Below are 24,238 nucleotides of genomic sequence, written 5' to 3'. Positions count from 1 at the left end.
TAAGCGGCAAGTATAACTTAGGTTCGTATTTTTGTATGTATGCTCAGTAATGTGGGACAAAAGTGCCTACATAGTTAACTCTAGAGACAAGTGGTGATAGATTAAACTTAACTAAGGTAATGTAAACTATAAAGATAAAAAGGGATATGTATGAAGAATAGGATACTGATGGAGGGTTGTTAAAAGAGTTTTACTTCCTAGAATGAACACTAAACCTCAATCAATTGGGCTATGAACCTAATCAATTTGTCATTAAGAGTTTAGGCTTTGAAGATTCTGGCTCAGATGGATATCCCTACTCCCAACGTTAACCTAAAAGGGTTTAAACGACATTATGGATACAATCCTAGGTACATGAATAAAGTGGTATATCCTTAAAGGAAAGTCTCTGATTTTGTTAATCCTAGTTGGTTTGACTACAGTAACATTCCTCCACTTAATACTAAGTTATGCCTTAACAGTAACAGATGTGAAATCTTAGATATCCTAAGGTATTACTAATTGGATTAGAGGTCTCTCCTTTTCAATCACTTACTCAACCTCAAATCATCTTAAAATATCTCAAGAACATTGCTTTTGACGCGAATCATGCTTTTGAGTAAGCCAGTGTTCACCGGACTCTATATTGCCTACTCTAATCACAACCTAAATGGTCAGATCTTCTTTGATGGATAAATGGTTATCCGTACGTAGGTACTATATCCCTATTATGACGTTAAGCACACATAACTATTTACCTTGTATCCTAGGGTTGATCAGGTCCTAATACTAGGTTATAGCCACGTGAGTAAATGGAAAGGGTGGTCCGTAAATTAGACTTCTAAACCGTCAAGGTTTTAAAATAAAAATAACATAAGTTTCAGATAAGATATTCAACATATAATAAACATTTGTAATGGATAGATAAGCTTGCAAGATAAAATCAACTTAAAGTAACAAAATAACTTTATTAGATTAAGGAAGGCGTTTACCATTTACAGACGAGATCTGGACCATTACAAGTGTTGACATCCTCTAGACCGCTCCTAGTACAATCTTCAGCATTTGCCTCCGGATACTTAATTTCTCGCTTAGAGGTGATAAGGCCTTGAAAGCTCTAATGAGAGAAAGTGTATTGTAGTGAGAGAGTGAAAAGAGGTGTGTGAAAAAAGGATGACAAAAAGCTTCTTAAATAGGCAAAATTTTACTGGCATACGGCTGGCAGGCCATATGACAGGCCGTATGCATAGGCCGTATGCAAGGGCAAGCCATTTTGTGTGCCCTAATGGTGGCAGGCCTTTTCCCATAGTGGTAGGCTGTATGGCAAGCCGTATGGCCTACCTTAGTCTGTTGTTTTGCTGGATCGCAACTTGATTTTTGGGGTCGTAACTTGTCTTTCACCGTTTTCGCTCTAGAATCTTCATTTGGCTCCAATTTACTTGATTCTTTTTGCATCGCCTTTGTAATTACTTAATCTACAAATTTAACCGAAAAAGCGACCATTTTTCCTATAAAGCTTGGAACTTTACTATTTTTGGGTCCTAATATTGAGGTAAAATGTGACTTTTTAGCCGATATCAACAAGCGACCATTGAATTCTTTTGATTATAAGTTTATAATCTTTATACAACTAGATACAATGTATATGTTAACCTTGCATCATTTACATGACTAGATACATAGAAGACCTTTGGATTCCATAATTTAGTAACTTAGTATTAATCCTCAGTATTTACAAATTTAATCCCATCATTAATCTTTAAAATAATGGCTTTTATTACCAGACTTTTCACCACACTTAAGTTACATTTGCAAATGTATTTTGTTAAGTTTTCTCCATTTTCTCTCATCTTTTTCTACCTAAAATTCTGCACCATTTTGCTTTACAATATCTTATGTATTTGATACTTTTTGATGGAAAAACAAGCATGTTTTGGTGTTCAAGTGTTAAGGTAACGTGTTCTATCTTTTGTTCTATAAAATTTAGAGTGTATTATCATATTACAATCCATAAATTTCTGAATTAAAAGCATATGAAAATGATGTTAAGACTTTGTTTAACAATCATACTCTTGGTAGTCAAAATACAATGAAAATGATAGAGTTTTAATCAAAAATATAATTTATTATAAAACAAAGGATGTTACAAAACGTACAATTTTAGAGATTAAACACATGTATATCATATTAAATATTATAAAAAGAAATATATTACATACTTCATACTTGGATGTGTTTTGTGCTCATACTTGTGTATTTGTTAGATTCGATTCAGTGATCGCGTTCTTTTGGTGGTGTTTTCTTTCATCTTTGGAATTTCATTAATCGAGATAAGGTACGGATATTCTAGCTAGTACTAGGATCATTTCGGTATATTCTCTCCCCTCAAATCTTCGTTTGAATCACGTATAAATATTATTGGTATGACATGCTATTTGAAAATTCGTTATGTTTGTTAATATGTATATTGTGTTATGATTTTCCTCATATTTGATGTACTAACGAGGTTTCTTATTGTGTTTGATAATTGAGGAATCATAATATTTTGGTATTTGGAAATTGTGTCCAAACTGTGTCTCGAAAACCCCATCCAAAACAGCTCGAATTCAGCCGCGAAACTGCCACAAAATAGTCCCAAAATTAGCCCCTTAACAGCTGTAATTCAGTCTCGAAACAGCCCCGTATTGTCCCGAAAACAACCCCTAAAAGTCCCAAAATAACCCTGTAAAGAACGTGTGTGAGTGTGGCGAGTGGTACGGTGATTCGTATCGAGTGTCCCTCATTCTATGTGGCTTTGCATGTCCCGTTAAGTTACTTATAAGTTGTATTTAATTAAAGGGCTCAAAAAGTATGTAAATTACTAGTGGCCAAAGTTAGACCTAATGGTTGGGTAGACACGTGATTTTAGTAATAAAAAGGACATTAAAAATATTTAAGTATTGTTCAAACGTAAAATATTTAAGTTCAGTTTATTAGTTCTTTTTAAAGTATTTTAAAGTCTATTATTTATATTTTTTCATTTTAAAAAGTACTCAGTAATTTGAAAACATAAGTTGGTTGAAACGGTTTTGTTAAAATATACCTAGTAACCTATTCATGGAGGTCTCATGAGCACATTATTGTGACACTGATAATGTGACATCGACCGTAGCGGTGTATTTTGTTATTTCTACAGCGTCTCCTTTTGATTAACCGGTGGTGGTACGACCTCTTTGTTATTATATTTTGATAGGAGGCGTATGGATCGATCCTAAGATTTTGTTTTGACGGTGGAAGTTTATCGTAGTGTCATGCGAAACGTCACCGATACGAATGATTAGTGGAGTAGCTACTCTATGATTTCATTTTGATACTTTGTAAGATATTTGTTTTGACTCTTAGTGCGTTATTTTATGAAATTGGTGTTTTATAGTACATTTTGATATATTGACATCTTTCATATTGTGGATTTATACCTATTCATACTTTGTTTTGAAAATAAGTTCCTTTTGAAAATAAGTTCCTTCTGATAATAAGTTCGTTTTGAAAATGATACTATTTTGTAATAAAGCTTGTATTAAAATATGTCATTGCATATCATTCTATACTCTTGCGTTCGTTATATCCGTTCACTGTGTTTTGGCTCAGTCGTATTCCGTTTTTTCTTTCTTACACGACAGGTGATCAGTAGGCTTTGGGATCAAGGGAAGAGTGTAGACTTGAAGTGGACTTAGCACCTTTGCCTTAGAGATTTTCGAACGTAGTACATTTAGTCTAATATCTGTTAACGTTAGCTTTGACTATGTTTGACTTTGAATAAGATTAACGCCCTTTTGTATATATGTGTATATATGTGTGTGTGTGTGTGTTTGTCTATATATATATATATATATATATATATATATATATATATATATATATATATATATATATATATATATATATATATATATATATATATATATATATATATATATATATATTATCTTATCTAACCCACAAAATTATAAGCTACTTTGAGTTCTCGATTTTGTAGATTTATTAGAAAATTTTATTTGTGTCTCTATAAGTGTATTATAATTTTTGTGAAGATTTAACCCTTTAATTTTGGTCATCACTTTTTAGAAATGTAAGATTGTATGGGTTTATTTTATATATTTTAAATAATGGTAAAATAGTAAAATAAAAAATTACTTTACTCTTATTTATCTATCTCTATTGAGTTCTTGGGTGTAATTATTATTATTTATCCTTGTATTGAATTATAGTGAAAAATGATAAAAGGTTAAAAAAAATTACTAATCACTTACGAGTATTATGTATCCTTCGTATTATGTATACAATTAATTAACTTTTACTAAAAATTAAATTAATAATTAATTTAGGAAATTAAAAGTTCTTTTTTTTCCCGTTAATTACATAAGGTTCTTTTCATATTATTTTGAAAGTTAATTTATTATACATATGAAGCACTCATAACATTTTTCATATATCTCTAATAACAATTAATTTAAAACTAAGTATATTTAATTAGCAATAAATATTTCACTTTTCATATTCTCTACAAACGTTTCCAACAATTACTAATGAGTGGAAAAAAAATTTAATCAGAGTTGTTGTTGGCTATATATTTGACGACTCGGAAATTTCCGACCAAATTTAAACTTAATTTTTATATAATTTCGACAAGATAAGCAAAGTCTGTAATGTTAAGTCTCAAAAATTTTGGAACTATATTCATGTAATCAATTACCCTTGACTGTGCTCGACGATTCATGAACATTAATGTGTATATAGATATGTATATATAATATATACTTATATTAATTGAAAACGTTAACAAAGTAGTAGATGTATAATACTTGACATGCACGTTTTTGTTTCGATATATTTATCAACGGAATTAAAAGATAATGTTAAATGATTGAATTATTAGATACATTATGTTACGATTACGTGTCTCTGTTAAGAGGTCCACTTTGATTTAGGAAATCTGTTATTTTTATTATTATTCGGAATAAATGGTAAAGTGATCTACAAGTAGGAACAAAGTGTCAAATAACGAAAGTTAGACAAAAGTTAGTGGAGATTCCTATTTGATTTCCAATTCATGCTATACAATGTTTTCCCCGTGACTTGGATAAGATGATTATCTTAACTTTCATTTTGTTTAATGAGAAAGTAAGAACGTGTAGTGTAAATAACTTAGATGTTGGATATCATCAAGTTAAGTAAATCGACGTTTATTTTAAAATGATTTCATATATTTAATTAACCATTGGCCTTTATCCTATTCTTCACCAACCTATGGAAATTTAAAAACTTGAAACCCATTATGAGTATATATATTTTTAGTTTTCTAAAACGTTTTATGATATAACGATTTCCATTATTTTAACCTTTTAATAAAATAATTCTTAAATATAATAGTTTTCAAAAATTATATATTATCTTATTAAATAAATACTTCAAATTTATATTTCGAAATAAAAGTATATATATTTTACAATGTAATAAGATTTAATATTAATTTAGTTATAAAACGTTTTATTTAAAATAATACTTTTATATATATGCATATGTATATATATAACGAGACGTTGATTTATAGAAGCAAATGACCAAAACACTCGAATGTTCAAGTTACACTTCGAGTGATATAAATTATGGATGATTTAAGGCTAAATGTGTAGTGACCCGAACTTTTCCATGTTTATATATATTAATTGAGATTGATATTTACATGATTAAATGTTTCCAACATGTTAAGCAATCAAACTTGTTAAGACTTGATTAATTGAAATATGTTTCATATAGACAATTGACCACCCAAGTTGATCGGTGATTCACGAATGTTAAAACTTGTAAAAACTATATGATGACATATATATGGATATATATATATAGTTAAAATGATACTATGATAAGAAAACATATCATAAAGTATATTAACAATGAACTACATATGTAAAAACAAGACTACTAACTTAATGATTTTTAAACGAGACATATATGTAACGATTATCGTTGTAAAGACATTTAATGTATATATATCATATTAAGAGATATTCATACATGATAATATCATGATAATATAATAATTTAAAATCTCATTTGATATTATAAACATTGGGTTAACAACATTTAACAAGATCGTTAACCTAAAGGTTTCAAAACAACACTTACATGTAACGACTAACGATGACTTAACGACTCAGTTAAAATGTATATACATGTAGTGTTTTAATATGTATTTATACACTTTTGAAAGACTTCAATACACTTATCAAAATACTTCTACTTAACAAAAATGCTTACAATTACATCCTCGTTCAGTTTCATCAACAATTCTACTCGTATGCACCCGTATTCGTACTCGTACAATACACAGCTTTTAGATGTATGTACTATTGGTATATACACTCCAATGATCAGCTCATAGCAGCCCATGTGAGTCACCTAACACATGTGGGAACCATCATTTGGCAACTAGCATGAAATATCTCATAAAATTACAAAAATATGAGTAATCATTCATGACTTATTTACATGAAAACAAAATTACATATCCTTTATATCTAATCCATACACCAACGACCAAAAACACCTACAAACACTTTCATTCTTCAATTTTCTTCATCTAATTGATCTCTCTCAAGTTCTATCTTCAAGTTCTAAGTGTTCTTCATAAATTCCAAAAGTTCTAGTTTCATAAAATCGAGAATACTTTCAAGTTTGCTAGCTCACTTCCAATCTTGTAAGGTGATCATCCAACCTCAAGAAATCTTTGTTTCTTACAGTAGGTTATCATTCTAATACAAGGTAATAATCATATTCAAACTTTGGTTCAATTTCTATAACTATAACAATCTTATTTCAAGTGATGATCTTACTTGAACTTGTTTTCGTGTCATGATCCTGCTTCAAGAACTTCGAGCCATCCAAGGATCCATTGAAGCTAGATCCATTTTTCTCTTTTCCAGTAGGTTTATCCAAGGAAATTAAGGTAGTAATGATGTTCATAACATCATTCGATTCATACATATAAAGCTATCTTATTCGAAGGTTTAAACTTGTAATCACTAGAACATAGTTTAGTTAATTCTAAACTTGTTCGCAAACAAAAGTTAATCCTTCAAACTTAACTTTTAAAATCAACTAAACACATGTTCTATATCTATATGATATGCTAACTTAATGATTTAAAACCTGGAAACACGAAAAACACCGTAAAACCGGATTTACGCCGTCGTAGTAACACCGCGGGCTGTTTTGGGTTAGTTAATTAAAAACTATGATAAACTTTGATTTAAAAGTTGTTATTCTGAGAAAATGATTTTTATTATGAACATGAAACTATATCCAAAAATTATGGTTAAACTCAAAGTGGAAGTATGTTTTCTAAAATGGTCATCTAGACGTCGTTCTTTCGACTGAAATGACTACCTTTACAAAAACGACTTGTAACTTATTTTTCCGACTATAAACCTATACTTTTTCTGTTTAGATTCATAAAATAGAGTTCAATATGAAATCATAGCAATTTGATTCACTCAAAACGGATTTAAAATGAAGAAGTTATGGGTAAAACAAGATTGGATAATTTTTCTCATTTTAGCTACGTGAAAATTGGTAACAAATCTATTCCAACCATAACTTAATCAACTTGTATTGTATATTATGTAATCTTGAGATACCATAGACACGTATACAATGTTTCGACCTATCATGTCGACACATCTATATATATTTCGGAACAACCATAGACACTCTATATGTGAATGTTGGAGTTAGCTATACAGGGTTGAGGTTGATTCCAAAATATATATAGTTTGAGTTGTGATCAATACTGAGATACGTATACACTGGGTCGTGGATTGATTCAAGATAATATTTATCGATTTATTTCTGTACATCTAACTGTGGACAACTAGTTATAGGTTACTAACGAGGACAGCTGACTTAATAAACTTAAAACATCAAAATATATTAAAAGTGTTGTAAATATATTTTGAACATACTTTAATATATATGTATATATTGTTATAGGTTCGTGAATCAACAGTGGCCAAGTCTTACTTCCCGACGAAGTAAAAATCTGTGAAAGTGAGTTATAGTCCCACTTTTAAAATCTAATATTTTTGGGATGAGAATACATGCAGGTTTTATAAATGATTTACAAAATAGACACAAGTACGTGAAACTACATTCTATGGTTGAATTATCGAAATCGAATATGCCCCTTTTTATTAAGTCTGGTAATCTAAGAATTAGGGAACAGACACCCTAATTGACGCGAATCCTAAAGATAGATCTATTGGGCCTAACAAACCCCATCCAAAGTACCGGATGCTTTAGTACTTCGAAATTTATATCATATCCGAAGGGTGTCCCGGAATGATGGGGATATTCTTATATATGCATCTTGTTATTGTCGGTTACCAGGTGTTCACCATATGAATGATTTTTATCTCTATGTATGGGATGTGTATTGAAATATGAAATCTTGTGGTCTATTGTTATGATTTGATATATATAGGTTAAACCTATAACTCACCAACATTTTTGTTGACGTTTAAAGCATGTTTATTCTCAGGTGAATATTAAGAGCTTCCGCTGTTGCATACTAAAATAAGGACAAGATTTGGAGTCCATGTTTGTATGATATTGTGTAAAAACTGCATTCAAGAAACTGATTTCGATGTAACATATTTGTATTGTAAACCATTATGTAATGGTCGTGTGTAAACAGGATATTTTAGATTATCATTATTTGATAATCAACGTAAAGCTTTTTAAACCTTTATTTATGAAATAAAGGTTATGGTTTGTTTTAAAAATGAATGCAGTCTTTGAAAAACGTCTCATATAGAGGTCAAAACCTCGCAACGAAATCAATTAATATGGAACGTTTTTAATCAATAAGATCGGGACATTTCAGTTGGTATCAGAGCGTTGGTCTTAGAGAACCAGAAAATTTGCATTAGTGTGTCTTATCGAGTTTGTTAGGATGCATTAGTGAGTCTGGACTTCGACCGTGTTTTCTTTAAAAATGATTGCTTAACATTTTTGTTGGAAACTATATATTTTTAACATATGAATATTATGTGATATATTAATCTCTTAACGTGTTTGATATTATGTGATAGATGTCTACCTCTAGAACAAGTCCCATTGACTCACCTAATAATAATGAAGAGTCAAATGTAAATTGGAATGATTTGTGGACTGATTCACAAGTTCCCGAAGAGGAACTGGAAGAAGAGTCGGAACCGGAAGAAGAATCGGAACCGGAAGAAGAATCGGAACCGGATGAAGAAATAGAACCGGTGGGGGAAATAATAAAACGGTTAAGTAAAAGAAAATCCTCAACCAACCGACCAAAGTTAATTATGGTCAATGGTGTTTCCGCCAAGGAAGCAAAATATTGGGAGGATTACCAATTCTCCGATGAATCGGATTCCGACGAGAATTCCGATGATGTTATAGAAATTACCCCAACTGAATTTAAAAAGGCAACAGAAAATAATAAGGGAAAGGGCATAAAAATAGAGAAATCTAATTCCAACCCCGATGAACTTTATATGTATCGTCAACCCCCGAAGTCCTTAAGTTGTAACAATGACCCGGGAACCTCTAAACCACCAGGTTTTTCTAAACCAATGTGGACAACGACGGCTCGTATTAGGGGAACATCATATATCCCTAGAAACTTGGCAAAACGAACCAAAACCGAAGAAGAAGAAACGAGCGAGTCGGAATAAGATAGTTGTATTCGTGTGGTGTAATATATGTAATATAGTGTTCTTATGCTTTATGATATATGTAAAAATTGCTTGTATTAATAAGTATTTTTTTATGAAACTAACTCTTGTCTATTTTACAGTTTAAAAACACAAAATGGATAGACAACCCAAGATTTTAAGAGACCTACCCGGAGACATGATTGATGAAATCTTGTCTAGAGTCGGCCAGAATTCTTCGGCACAACTATTTAAGGCGAGATCAGTTTGTAAGACATTCGAAGAACGTTCCAAGAATGTCTTGGTTTATAAGAGACTTTCGTTTGAAAGATGGGGGATATCACATTGGGAAACCCATAAGTTACGATGTGTTTACTTTGACGCATATATTGCGGGGAACCCAAATGCTATTTTACGCAACGGGTTAAGAAATTATTTTGACTCAATATATCCGAATATTGGACTTCGTGATTTAGAAAAAGCGACTAACATGCAACATAAAGAAGCATGTTATGCTTACGGATTAGTAATGTTCGCTTCTCACCAAAGTGAGAACAAGAACATCGGGCTACAACTATTAAACAAAACGTTTCCACAAGTGACGGAGTCGGTAATTGGGGTAAGAAATGAGGTTTTTAGATTATTACGGGACTGTTGGACATTACGTAACCCTCGTCCCTTTGATGACGTTACAACACGTTGTCTTATCAACGGCCATAACGGTTATGTTGCACAAGACCAAGGATGGGAAGTGGTCCTAGTAAAACCAGAATGCATGACTTGTTTCTGGACGTATGAATTACGTGTCTTTATTGCCTTTGCCGAACGACTTGTGTACTAGCTAGAATTGTCTTCACAACTATCTTGTATCAAAGTTATTGTGTGCTATATTTCATGCTTTATGTAAAATAAGCGGTATTGTAAGTTTGTAAAATATTGTATAAAAGTTTGAACGCGAAATATTATTACAATCAGTTTTTCATATAGAATTGTAGTAGTTGAATTGTATATTAGCTACTAAGTATGAACTTAACGGGTAGGTACTACCCGAATTTAAACTTATAAAACGCTAATATGAAGAAAAAGCTTTTATAAATGAGTTCATATTATGCTACGAAATACTATTAACTACTCTTAATATTCTGTATGATTAACTTGTTCCATTTAACTATTTTGAAGGAAATGGCACCGACTACTCGACACACCGTGAATATGAATGAAGAGGAATTCCGTACTTTTCTAGCTTCAAACATAGCCGCAGTACAGGCTGCGCTACATACCAACAATAACCTTGGATCTAGCAGTACAGGAAATCGTGTAGGATGCACCTACAAAGAATTCACTGCCTGCAAACCTTTGGAATTTGATGGAACCGAAGGACCGATCGGATTGAAACGGTGGACCGAGAAGGTTGAATCGGTGTTTGCCATAAGTAAGTGTACTGAAGAGGACAAAGTGAAGTACGCTACGCATACCTTCACAGGTTCTGCGTTAACATGGTGGAATACCTATCTAGAGCAAGTGGGACAAGATGATGCGTACGCACTACCGTGGTCAGCATTCAAGCACTTGATGAACGAGAAGTACCGTCCCAGAACCGAGGTCAATAAGCTCAAGACAGAACTTAGAGGGTTACGAACCCAAGGATTTGATATTACCACGTACGAAAGACGATTCACAGAATTGTGCCTATTGTGTCCGGGAGCATTTGAAGATGAGGAAGAGAAGATCGACGCGTTTGTGAAAGGATTACCGGAAAGAATCCAAGAAGATATAAGTTCACACGAGCCCGCCTCCATACAACAGGCATGTAGAATGGCTCACAAACTAGTGAACCAGATTGAAGAAAGAATTAAAGAACAGACTGCTGAAGAGGCCAATGTGAAGCAAGTCAAAAGAAAGTGGGAGGAAAACGGTGATAAGAATCACCAATACAACAACAACAGCAATTACAACAATAATCGCAACAACTATCCCAACAATCGCAACATTAATCGCAACTACAACAAACGGCCCAACAACAACAACAACAACAACAACAACAGCAGCAACTACAACAATCATCCCAACAACAATAATAACCGCAACAACAACAACAATCAGAAGCAGCTATGCCAAAGGTGTGAAAAGAATCACTTGGGGTTCTGCACCAAATTTTGCAACAAGTGTAAAAGAAATGGTCATAGCGCGGCGAAGTGTGAGGTCTACGGACCAGGGGTTAATAGAACGAAAGGAACAAATGGTGTCGGAACGAGTAATGGCGGAGCAAGTAGTGTCGGAGCAAGTTATGCCAATGTAGTTTGTTATAAATGTGGAAAACCAGGCCACATTATTAGAAATTGCCCGAACCAGGAGAACACGAATGGACAAGGCCGTGGAAGAGTTTTCAATATTAATGCGGTAGATGCACAGGAAGACTCGGAGCTTGTTACGGGTACGTTTCTTATTGACAATAAATCTGCTTACGTTTTATTTGATTCGGGTGCGGATAGAAGCTATATGAGTAGAGATTTTTGTGCTAAATTAAGTTGTCCATTGACGCCTTTGGATAGTAAATTTTTACTCGAATTAGCAAATGGTAAATTAATTTCGGCAGATAATATATGTCGGAATCGAGAAATTAAACTGGTTAGCGAAACATTTAAGATTGATTTGATACCAGTAGAGTTATGGAGTTTTGATGTGATAATCGGTATGGACTGGTTGAAAGAAGTGAAAGCGGAGATCGTTTGTTACAAAAATGCAATTCGCATTATACGAGAAAAAGGAAAACCCTTAATGGTGTACGGAGAAAAGGGCAACACGAAGCTACATCTTATTAGTAATTTGAAGGCACAAAAACTAATAAGAAAAGGTTGCTATGCTGTTCTAGCACACGTCGAGAAAGTACAAACTGAAGAAAAGAGCATCAATGATGTTCCCATTGCAAAAGAATTTCCCGATGTATTTCCGAAAGAATTACCGGGATTACCCCCACATCGATCCGTTGAATTTCAAATAGATCTTGTACCAGGAGCTGCACCAATAGCTCGTGCTCCTTACAGACTCGCACCCAGCGAGATGAAAGAACTGCAAAGCCAATTACAAGAACTTTTAGAGCGTGGTTTCATTCGACCAAGCACATCACCGTGGGGAGCTCCTGTTTTGTTTGTCAAGAAGAAAGATGGTACATTCAGGTTGTGTATCGACTACCGAGAGTTGAACAAACTTACCATCAAGAACCGCTACCCACTACCGAGAATCGACGACTTATTTGATCAACTACAAGGCTCGTCTGTTTATTCAAAGATTGACTTACGTTCCGGGTATCATCAAATGCGGGTGAAAGAAGATGATATTCCAAAGACTGCTTTCAGAACACGTTACGGTCATTACGAGTTTATGGTCATGCCGTTTGGTTTAACTAATGCACCAGCTGTGTTCATGGACCTTATGAACCGAGTGTGTGGACCATACCTTGACAAGTTTGTCATTGTTTTCATTGATGACATACTTATTTACTCAAAGAATGACCAAGAACACGGTGAACATTTGAGAAAGGTGTTAGAAGTATTGAGGAAGGAAGAATTGTACGCTAAGTTTTCAAAGTGTGCATTTTGGTTGGAAGAAGTTCAATTCCTCGGTCACATAGTGAACAAAGAAGGTATTAAGGTGGATCCAGCAAAGATAGAAACTGTTGAAAAGTGGGAAACCCCGAAAACTCCGAAACACATACGCCAGTTTTTAGGACTAGCTGGTTACTACAGAAGGTTCATCCAAGACTTTTCCATAATAGCAAAACCCTTGACTGCATTAACGCATAAAGGGAAGAAATTTGAATGGAATGATGAACAAGAGAAAGCGTTTCAGTTATTGAAGAAAAAGCTAACTACGGCACCTATATTGTCATTGCCTGAAGGGAATGATGATTTTGTGATTTATTGTGATGCATCAAAGCAAGGTCTCGGTTGTGTATTAATGCAACGAACGAAGGTGATTGCTTATGCGTCTAGACAATTGAAGATTCACGAACAAAATTATACGACGCATGATTTGGAATTAGGCGCGGTTGTTTTTGCATTAAAGACTTGGAGGCACTACTTATATGGGGTCAAAAGTATTATATATACCGACCACAAAAGTCTTCAACACATATTTAATCAGAAACAACTGAATATGAGGCAGCGTAGGTGGATTGAATTATTGAATGATTACGACTTTGAGATTCGTTACCACCCGGGGAAGGCAAATGTGGTAGCCGATGCCTTGAGCAGGAAGGACAGAGAACCCATTCGAGTAAAATCTATGAATATAATGATTCATAATAACATTACTACTCAAATAAAGGAGGCGCAACAAGAAGTTTTAAAAGAGGGAAATTTAAAGGATGAAATACCCAAAGGATCGGAGAAGCATCTTAATATTCAGGAAGACGGAACCCGGTATAGGGCTGAAAGGATTTGGGTACCAAAATTTGGAGATATGAGAGAAATGGTACTTAGAGAAGCTCATAAAACCAGATACTCAATACATCCTGGAACGGGGAAGATGTACAAGGATCTCAAGAAATATTTTTGGTGGCCGGGTATGAAAGCCGATGTTGCTAAATACGTAGGAGAATGTTTGACGTGTTCTAAGGTCAAAGCTGAGCATCATAAACCATCAGGTCTACTTCAACAACCCGAAATCCCGGAATGGAAATGGGAAAACATTACCATGGATTTCATCACTAAATTGCCAAGGACTGCAAGTGGTTTTGATACTATTTGGGTAATAGTTGATCGTCTCACCAAATCAGCACACTTCCTACCAATAAGAGAAGATGACAAGATGGAGAAGTTAGCACGACTGTATTTGAAGGAAGTCGTCTCCAGACATGGAATACCAATCTCTATTATCTCTGATAGGGATGGCAGATTTATTTCAAGATTCTGGCAGACATTACAGCAAGCATTAGGAACTCGTCTAGACATGAGTACTGCCTATCATCCACAAACTGATGGGCAGAGCGAAAGGACGATACAAACGCTTGAAGACATGCTACGAGCATGTGTTATTGATTTCGGAAACAGTTGGGATCGACATCTACCGTTAGCAGAATTTTCCTACAACAACAGCTACCATTCAAGTATTGAGATGGCGCCGTTTGAAGCACTTTATGGTAGAAAGTGCAGGTCTCCGATTTGTTGGAGTGAAGTGGGGGATAGACAGATTACGGGTCCGGAGATTATACAAGAAACTACCGAGAAGATCATCCAAATTCAACAACGGTTGAAAACCGCCCAAAGTCGACAAAAGAGCTACGCTGACATTAAAAGAAAAGATATAGAATTTGAAATTGGAGAGATGGTCATGCTTAAAGTTGCACCTTGGAAAGGCGTTGTTCTATTTGGTAAACGAGGGAAATTAAATCCAAGGTATATTGGACCATTCAAGATTATTGATCGTGTCGGACCAGTAGCTTACCGACTAGAGTTACCTCAACAACTCGCGGCTGTACATAACACTTTCCACGTCTCGAATTTAAAGAAATGTTTTGCTAAAGAAGATCTCACTATTCCGTTAGATGAAATCCAAATCAACGAAAAACTTCAATTCATCGAAGAACCCGTCGAAATAATGGATCGTGAGGTTAAAAGACTTAAGCAAAACAAGATACCAATTGTTAAGGTTCGATGGAATGCTCGTAGAGGACCCGAGTTCACCTGGGAGTGTGAAGATCAGATGAAGAAGAAATACCCGCATCTATTTCCAGAAGATTCGTCAACACCTTCAACAGCTTAAAATTTCGGGACGAAATTTATTTAACGGGTAGGTACTGTAGTGACCCGAACTTTTCCATGTTTATATATATTAATTGAGATTGATATTTACATGATTAAATGTTTCCAACATGTTAAGCAATCAAACTTGTTAAGACTTGATTAATTGAAATATGTTTCATATAGACAATTGACCACCCAAGTTGATCGGTGATTCACGAACGTTAAAACTTGTAAAAACTATATGATGACATATATATGGATATATATATATAGTTAACATGATACTATGATAAGAAAACATATCATAAAGTATATTAACAATGAACTACATATGTAAAAACAAGACTACTAACTTAATGATTTTTAAACGAGACATATATGTAACGATTATCGTTGTAAAGACATTTAATGTATATATATCATATTAAGAGATATTCATACATGATAATATCATGATAATATAATAATTTAAAATCTCATTTGATATTATAAACATTGGGTTAACAACATTTAACAAGATCGTTAACCTAAAGGTTTCAAAACAACACTTACATGTAACGACTAACGATGACTTAACGACTCAGTTAAAATGTATATACATGTAGTGTTTTAATATGTATTTATACACTTTTGAAAGACTTCAATACACTTATCAAAATACTTCTACTTAACAAAAATGCTTACAATTACATCCTCGTTCAGTTTCATCAACAATTCTACTCGTATGCACCCGTATTCGTACTCGTACAATACACAGCTTTTAGATGTATGTACTATTGGTATATACACTCCAATGATCAGCTCATAGCAGCCCATGTGAGTCACCTAACACATGTGGGAACCATCATTTGGCAACTAGCATGAAATATCTCATAAAATTACAAAAATATGAGTAATCATTCATGACTTATTTACATGAAAACAAAATTACATATCCTTTATATCTAATCCATACACCAACGACCAAAAACACCTACAAACACTTTCATTCTTCAATTTTCTTCATCTAATTGATCTCTCTCAAGTTCTATCTTCAAGTTCTAAGTGTTTTTCATAAATTCCAAAAGTTCTAGTTTCATAAAATCAAGAATACTTTCAAGTTTGCTAGCTCACTTCCAATCTTGTAAGGTGATCATCCAACCTCAAGAAATCTTTTTTTCTTACAGTAGGTTATCATTCTAATACAAGGTAATAATCATATTCAAACTTTGGTTCAATTTCTATAACTATAACAATCTTATTTCAAGTGATGATCTTACTTGAACTTGTTTTCGTGTCATGATCCTGCTTCAAGAACTTCGAGCCATCCAAGGATCCATTGAAGCTAGATCCATTTTTCTCTTTTCCAGTAGGTTTATCCAAGGAAATTAAGCTAGTAATGATGTTCATAACATCATTCGATTCATACATATAAAGCTATCTTATTCGAAGGTTTAAACTTGTAATCACTAGAACATAGTTTAGTTAATTCTAAACTTGTTCGCAAACAAAAGTTAATCCTTCTAACTTAACTTTTAAAATCAACTAAACACATGTTCTATATCTATATGATATGCTAACTTAATGATTTAAAACCTGGAAACACGAAAAACACCGTAAAACCGGATTTACGCCGTCGTAGTAACACCGCGGGCTGTTTTGGGTTAGTTAATTAAAAACTATGATAAACTTTGATTTAAAAGTTGTTATTCTGAGAAAATGATTTTTATTATGAACATGAAACTATATCCAAAAATTATGGTTAAACTCAAAGTGGAAGTATGTTTTCTAAAATGGTCATCTAGACGTCGTTCTTTCGACTGAAATGACTACCTTTACAAAAACGACTTGTAACTTATTTTTCCGACTATAAACCTATACTTTTTCTATTTAGATTCATAAAATAGAGTTCAATATGAAATCATAGCAATTTGATTCACTCATAACGGATTTAAAATGAAGAAGTTATGGGTAAAACAAGATTGGATAATTTTTCTCATTTTAGCTACGTGAAAATTGGTAACAAATCTATTCCAACCATAACTTAATCAACTTGTATTGTATATTATGTAATCTTGAGATACCATAGACACGTATACAATGTTTCGACCTATCATGTCGACACATCTATATATATTTCGGAACAACCATAGACACTCTATATGTGAATGTTGGAGTTAGCTATACAGGGTTGAGGTTGATTCCAAAATATATATAGTTTGAGTTGTGATCAATACTGAGATACGTATACACTGGGTCGTGGATTGATTCAAGATAATATTTATCGATTTATTTCTGTACATCTAACTGTGGACAACTAGTTATAGGTTACTAACGAGGACAGCTGACTTAATAAACTTAAAACATCAAAATATATTAAAAGTGTTGTAAATATATTTTGAACATACTTTAATATATATGTATATATTGTTATAGGTTCGTGAATCAACAGTGGCCAAGTCTTACTTCCCGACGAAGTAAAAATCTGTGAAAGTGAGTTATAGTCCCACTTTTAAAATCTAATATTTTTGGGATGAGAATACATGCAGGTTTTATAAATGATTTACAAAATAGACACAAGTACGTGAAACTACATTCTATGGTTGAATTATCGAAATCGAATATGCCCCTTTTTATTAAGTCTGGTAATCTAAGAATTAGGGAACAGACACCCTAATTGACGCGAATCCTAAAGATAGATCTATTGGGCCTAACAAACCCCATCCAAAGTACCGGATGCTTTAGTACTTCGAAATTTATATCATATCCGAAGGGTGTCCCGGAATGATGGGGATATTCTTATATATGCATCTTGTTATTGTCGGTTACCAGGTGTTCACCATATGAATGATTTTTATCTCTATGTATGGGATGTGTATTGAAATATGAAATCTTGTGGTCTATTGTTATGATTTGATATATATAGGTTAAACCTATAACTCACCAACATTTTTGTTGACGTTTAAAGCATGTTTATTCTCAGGTGAATATTAAGAGCTTCCGCTGTTGCATACTAAAATAAGGACAAGATTTGGAGTCCATGTTTGTATGATATTGTGTAAAAACTGCATTCAAGAAACTGATTTCGATGTAACATATTTGTATTGTAAACCATTATGTAATGGTCGTGTGTAAACAGGATATTTTAGATTATCATTATTTGATAATCTACGTAAAGCTTTTTAAACCTTTATTTATGAAATAAAGGTTATGGTTTGTTTTAAAAATGAATGCAGTCTTTGAAAAACGTCTCATATAGAGGTCAAAACCTCGCAACGAAATCAATTAATATGGAACGTTTTTAATCAATAAGAATGGGACATTTCAAAATGTGACAAAAGTACAAGTCGCGTAATGTATTGCGCTAGTTTTTCTAAGCGTACGAAACGTTGTTCGAAAAACCGAAACTGGGACATTAGTCGAGTGATATCGTACAAGTCATTGGAACAAAATTTATAAGTTAACTATGCACGAGAATATAATATATATATATATATATATATATATATATATATAAATTAAATATATAATATATATTATATTATTAAAACTGTCGGCAGCCATTAATCATTGAATTGTGAGCTGGAGCTGGGAAGGCCGCGATCGCGAGCAAGTTAGGCACAAATGCTCCACGATCGCGGAGCTAGGTGACACAAATCTGGCCTATAAAACTCGATCACGTTTTCTGCTCGATTCATTCCTCAATCTCTCTATCTTAAATATTACTCCGTATAAAATTATAAGTATATTTACATTATTATTATTATTATTATTATTAATCCTAATATTATTATTAGTAGTATCGTATTAGTATTATTATTATTATTATTATTAGTATTACACATAAAATACTACGACGGAGTGTTGTTTGAGTGATCTCAAACGGGTTTTTAAAACGGGTTTATGCTTTGGAATTATGGGTTATAACTAAGGCGATTATGGGTACACTGAGGATAGCGGGTCAATGGCGATAAGATTAGGATGGTATAACTCTCGTCAATTTTATTATTATTATTATTATTATTATTATTATTATTATTATTATTATTATTATTATTATTATTATTATTATTATTATTATTATTACTATTACTATTGTTGCTATGGTTATCGTTATTATTATTACTATCTAATTATTATTATTATTATTATTATTAACATTATCATTAATTTTAGTACTATTATTAAAAATGATTATTATAATCATTATCATTGATATTATTACTGACATTATCGTTATTATTAAAAATAAACAACTTTATAAAAACTATTATTTTATTATATTTTATCATTATTATTATTATTATTATTATTATTAAGAGTAGCATTAATATTAAAATTATCACTTTTATTAAAATTATCATTTTTAATAGAAACATCATTTTTATTATAAAATATTATTATTATCATACTAGAATTATTATTATTAAAAATTATCATTTTTTATAGAATTATTATTTTTATAAAATATTATTATTATGTTATTATTATTGTTATGATAATCAGTATATTTAATAAATATTATTATTAAGACAATTTACACTAATATTGAAAATTATTATTATTATTATTACTAAAGCATCGTTATTATCCTCATTTAAAATTCATTATTGTTATTAAAACAATCATTCTATTAAAAATTATTATTATTAAAAATTATCATTATATTAGAATATATTATTATTAAAAAGTATGGAATTTAAAACTATCGTTTTATTAAAATCATCGTTATTATCATTTTTATTTTTATTAAAATTATTTGTATTATTATAATCATTTACATGATCATAACGTTTTTATCATTAATATTATAATTATTGTGATATTAGTATTACTATAAATAATTATTATTTACCATCAAAATTATTATTATCATTGTAAATATAATTATTGTTATTATCAAAATAATTATTTTTATTACAAAATAATACAACTTTTATTCATTATTGATATTATTAATATTATTTTACCAAATAAATATTTGATACATATAAATATATTTACTATGTATAATATAATTATATTAATATTACATATCACTATATTTCCTTCATTAAAATGATATTAATTAAATTATATTACTTAACATATAAATATATATTTTTATCATATATATATACTTTACTACAAATTTTTATTATTATATTATATTGAATTAAATTACATGATTAAATAATTTTAAAAAGAAAGTATTTATATTAATAAATGTAATTTTGGAAATATATATTAACTACTTTATATATATATAACTTATTATTAATATAACATATATGTTATTAATATAAAAAGTATATTAATAATATAATTATACATACTTGTTTACATATAATTATGAGTGTATATATATATAAACTTGTTACATGTTTTAATACATACGTAACTAATATAGGTTCGTGAATTCGAGGCCAACCCTGCATTGTTCAGTATCGTCGTATGCATATTTGTACTATAAAATATCGTATCGTGAGTTTCATTTGCTCCCTTTTTAAATGCATTTGCAATATATATTTTTGGGACTGAGAATACATGCGCTGTTTTTATAACCGTTTTACGAAATAGACACAAGTACTTGAAACTACATTTTATGGTTGGATTATTATACCGGATATCACCCTTTTTAGCTTGGTAGCCTAAGAATTGGTGTTTATTATATTTGCCACCAATTGACGCGAATCTTAAAGATAGATCTATTGGGCCTAACAAACCCATCCGGGTTACGGATGCTTTAGTACTTTGATTTATCATATCCGATGAGAGTCCCAGAATGATGGGGATATTCTAGATGCATTTTGTTAATGTCGGTTACCAGGTGTTCACCATATGAATGATTTTTATACACATGTTATGTGTATCGTGTTTTGTACACGAGTTACGTGTGCGGTTAAATACTTAAAATCTTGTGGTCTATTAAAATGATGGAAATGAATGTTTATAATAAACTAATGAACTCACCAACCTTTTGGTTGACACTTTTAAGCATGTTTATTCTAAGGTATGAAAGAAATCTTCCGCTGTGCATTTTAAAGATAGTACTTGGAGTCATTCATGGCATATTTCAAAAGACGTTACATTCAAATCATCGAGTCCAAAAAGATTGTTAATAGATGAACGACAGATTAGTCAATTATATTTGGGAAACATGTTAATATCATTAGTATGCATATTTGTAAACATTCGTTGAAATGAAAGTTTGTCTTTTAAAAAGAATGTGATGTTTGTAAAATGTATCATATAGAGGTCAGTACTGAAATGTCCCGTTCTTATTGATTAAAAACGTTCCATATTAATTGATTTCGTTGCGAGGTTTTGACCTCTATATGAGACGTTTTTCAAAGACTGCATTCATTTTTAAACAAACCATAACCTTTATTTCATCAATAAAGGTTTAAAAAGCTTTACGTAGATTATCAAATAATGATAATCTAAAATATCCTGTTTACACACGACCATTACATAATGGTTTACAATACAAATATGTTACAACAAAATAAGTTTCTTGAATGCAGTTTTTACACAATATCATACAAGCATGGACTCCAAATCTTGTCCTTATTTAAGTATGCGACAGCGGAAGCTCTTAATAATCACCTGAGAATAAACATGCTTAAAACGTCAACAAAAATGTTGGTGAGTTATAGGTTTAACCTATATATATCAAATCGTAACAATAGACCACAAGATTTCATATTTCAATACACATCCCATACATAGAGATAAAAATCATTCATATGGTGAACACCTGGTAACCGACAATAACAAGATGCATATATAAGAATATCCCCATCATTCCGGGACACCCTTCGGATATGATATAAATTTCGAAGTACTAAAGCATCCGGTACTTTGGATGGGGTTTGTTAGGCCCAATAGATCTATCTTTAGGATTCGCGTCAATTAGGGTGTCTGTTCCCTAATTCTTAGATTACCAGACTTAATAAAAAGGGGCATATTCGATTTCGATAATTCAACCATAGAATGTAGTTTCACGTACTTGTGTCTATTTTGTAAATCATTTATAAAACCTGCATGTATTCTCATCCCAAAAATATTAGATTTTAAAAGTGGGACTATAACTCACTTTCACAGATTTTTACTTCGTCGGGAAGTAAGACTTGGCCACTGGTTGATTCACGAACCTATAACAATATATACATATATATCAAAGTATGTTCAAAATATATTTACAACACTTTTAATATATTTTGATGTTTTAAGTTTATTAAGTCAGCTGTCCTCGTTAGTAACCTACAACTAGTTGTCCACAGTTAGATGTACAGAAATAAATCGATAAATATTATCTTGAATCAATCCACGACCCAGTGTATACGTATCTCAGTATTGATCACAACTCAAACTATATATATTTTGGAATCAACCTCAACCCTGTATAGCTAACTCCAACATTCACATATAGAGTGTCTATGGTTGTTCCGAAATATATATAGATGTGTCGACATGATAGGTCGAAACATTGTATACGTGTCTATGGTATCTCAAGATTACATAATATATAATACAAGTTGATTAAGTTATGGTTGGAATAGATTTGTTACCAATTTTCACGTAGCTAAAATGAGAAAAATTATCCAATCTTGTTTTACCCATAACTTCTTCATTTTAAATCCGTTTTGAGTGAATCAAATTGCTATGGTTTCATATTGAACTCTATTTTATGAATCTAAAAAAAAAAAGTATAGGTTTCTAGTCGGAAAAATAAGTTACAAGTCATTTTTGTAAAGGTAGTCATTTCAGTCGAAAGAACGACGTCTAGATGACCATTTTAGAAAACATACTTCCACTTTGAGTTTAACCATAATTTTTGGATATAGTTTCATGTTCATAATAAAAATCATTTTCTCAGAATAACAACTTTTAAATCAAAGTTTATCATAGTTTTTAATTAACTAACCCAAAACAGCCCGCGGTGTTACTACGACGGCGTAAATCCGGTTTTACGGTGTTTTTCGTGTTTCCAGGTTTTAAATCATTAAGTTAGCATATCATATAGATATAGAACATGTGTTTAGTTGATTTTAAAAGTCAAGTTAGAAGGATTAACTTTTGTTTGCGAACAAGTTTAGAATTAACTAAACTATGTTCTAGTGATTACAAGTTTAAACCTTCGAATAAGATAGCTTTATATGTATGAATCGAATGATGTTATGAACATCATTACTACCTTAAGTTCCTTGGATGAACCTACTGGAAAAGAGAAAAATGGATCTAGCTTCAATGGATCCTTGGATGGCTCAAAGTTCTTGAAGCAAAATCATGACACGAAAACAAGTTCAAGTAAGATCATCACTTGAAATAAGATTGTTATAGTTATAGAAATTGAACCAAAGTTTGAATATGATTATTACCTTGTATTAGAATGATAACCTACTGTAAGAAACAAAGATTTCTTGAGGTTGGATGATCACCTTACAAGATTGGAAGTGAGCTAGCAAACTTGAAAGTATTCTTGATTTTATGAAACTAGAACTTTTGGAATTTATGAAGAACACTTAGAACTTGAAGATAGAACTTGAGAGAGTTCAATTAGATGAAGAAAATTGAAGAATGAAAGTGTTTGTAGGTGTTTTTGGTCGTTGGTGTATGGATTAGATATAAAGGATATGTAATTTTGTTTTCATGTAAATAAGTCATGAATGATTACTCATATTTTTGTAATCTTATGAGATATTTCATGCTAGTTGCCAAATGATGGTTCCCACATGTGTTAGGTGACTCACATGGGCTGCTAAGAGCTGATCATTGGAGTGTATATACCAATAGTACATACATCTAAAAGCTGTGTATTGTACGAGTACG

The sequence above is a fragment of the Rutidosis leptorrhynchoides genome, chromosome 5 (assembly GCF_046630445.1).
Source record: "Rutidosis leptorrhynchoides isolate AG116_Rl617_1_P2 chromosome 5, CSIRO_AGI_Rlap_v1, whole genome shotgun sequence".
Taxonomy (NCBI): domain Eukaryota; kingdom Viridiplantae; phylum Streptophyta; class Magnoliopsida; order Asterales; family Asteraceae; genus Rutidosis; species Rutidosis leptorrhynchoides.
This window is presented reverse-complemented; position numbering follows the sequence as displayed.